The sequence below is a fragment of the Pristiophorus japonicus genome, chromosome 25, assembly GCF_044704955.1.
Source record: "Pristiophorus japonicus isolate sPriJap1 chromosome 25, sPriJap1.hap1, whole genome shotgun sequence".
Classification (NCBI taxonomy): Eukaryota; Metazoa; Chordata; class Chondrichthyes; family Pristiophoridae; genus Pristiophorus; species Pristiophorus japonicus.
The window spans coordinates 16,886,197-16,888,450 of record NC_092001.1 but is presented as its reverse complement, the minus strand read 5'-3'; positions in this window follow the sequence as shown (position 1 = coordinate 16,888,450).

Genomic DNA, 2,254 nt, shown 5'->3' with positions numbered 1-2,254 from the left:
TGCATGTGATTTTTAAATATTCGCAATTGCCGATCCACCGTCAACCCTTAAATTATCATTCGATAGTCGATTCCAGCCAATTCACGTCTCATACCATCGAAGTTACCTTTCCTTAAGTTCAGTTACCCTAGTCTCCGATTTAACAGTGTCACTCTCCATCTTAATAACGAATAGTACCATATTATGGTCACTCATCCCCAATGGGCCGCGCACAATAAGATTGCTAATTATTCCTTTCTCATTACACATCACCCAGTCTAGGATGGCCAGGGCTACAGTTGGTTCCTCGACACATTGGGCAGAGAAGCATCCCTAATGCACGACAGGAAATCCTCCTCCACCGCATTTCTACCAATTTGGTTAGCCCAGTCAATATGTAGATTAATGTCGCCCATGGTAACGACTGTTCCTTTATTGCACGCATCACTAATTTCTTGTTTGTTGTTGTCCTCAACCTCACTACTACTGTTTGTTGGTCTGTGTAAAACGCCCAATAGCGTTTTATGCCCTTTGGTATTCCGTAGCTCCAGCCATACCAATTCCACTACATCCAAGCTAATGTCTTTCTTTACTATTGTGCTAATTTCCTCTTTAACCAGCAATGCCACCCCACCTCTTTTTTCCGTTCTGTCTATCCTTCTTGAATGTTGAATTTCCCTGGTTGTTGTGTCCCAGCCTTGGTCACCCTGGAGCTATGTCTCCCTGATGCCAATTACATCATATCCGTTAACAGCTATCTGCTGACAGGTTAAATGCAGGTAGAATGTTTCTGATGTTGGGGAAATCTAGAACCAGGGGAAAAAGTCTAAGGATAATGTTAAGCCATTTTGGACTGAGATGAGGAGAAACCTCTTCACTCAGAGAGTTGTTAATATGTGGAACTCCCAACGGCAGTGAATTGTTCATGCAAATTCATTGGATATATTCAAGAGGGATTTCGATATGGCCCTTACGGCTATGGGTTTCAAGGGGTATGGAGAGAAAGCAGGAAAGCAGTACTGAGGGAATGATGAGCCATTTTCCTATTGAATGGTGGTGCAGGTTCGAAGGGCTGAATGGCCTACTCCTGCATCTAGTTTCTATGTTTCTATGTTTCTATGTTGTATTACGTTTACCGAAACCTCACTCATCGGGAGAAAAACACTCCGTGCAGTTCCCACATCAGCAACAGTGCTTACAAGTCAAATGCAATTGAATGTAAACCTGGAAGATTGTGTCACTAATTTTGTGAACAGTATCACTGAGGTACATGTGCTATTAAGAGAATTGTGGAAAAAATTGAATGATTCCCAACGGCGTTACGAAATGTTGGATCAAGGGAATATAGCTAGAGCTGATTAAATTCAAAATACAGAAAATCCGACATTGGTGGGAAATATGGAGAGCCATGGAGATCCCAGCCCATATCAGATTTATTTGACACTTATTGGTTGTAAGACAACTCATAAAAAAACTCATGGATCAGTGCTCACGGGGTTACAGTAATATATTAACATGGACATTGGATAGGCTAACTAACAGAAAACAACATATGGTGTTAAATGGGTCATTTTACGGTTGGCAAACAGTGACTTGTGGGTTGCTGCTGTAATCTGTGCTGGGTCCTCAAATATTTACAGTCTTTATCAATGACTTGGATGAAGGGATCGAGTATAATGTAGCCAATTTTGCTGATGATGCGAAGATTGATGGGAAAACAAATTGTGATGAGGTCAAAAAAAATCTGCAAAGGTCGATAGGCCGACTAATTTAGTGGACACTAACTTGGAGTATCAGATGGGAAAATGTGAGGTCATCCAATTTGACAGAAAAAATATAAAAGCAAACAATATTTTAAATGGAGGACCATTGCAAAGTGCTGAAGTACAGTGAGAAATCAAACAGAAAAACGTTAGTATGCAGGTGCAGCAGCTAATCAGGAAGGCAAATGTAATGTTGGCCTTTATTGCCAGGGGTATAAAGTATATAACAGAGCAGTCCTGTTTCAACTGTGCAGGTTATTGGCGGGGGGAGGGGGGTGCGCGGCACACCTGGAATTCTGCATGCAGTTTGGCCTCCTTATTTAAGGAAGGACATACTTGCTGTGGAGGCTGTTCATAAAAGATGCAGTAGGTTCATTCCGGAAATGAGGAGATTCACTTATGTGGATAGTTTGAAATGGTTGGGCCTTTAAACATAGGATTTTGTAAGAATGAGACGTGAACGAATTGAAAATTAAGAGATAATTTGGAAGCTCGACTATATAGATGCAAAG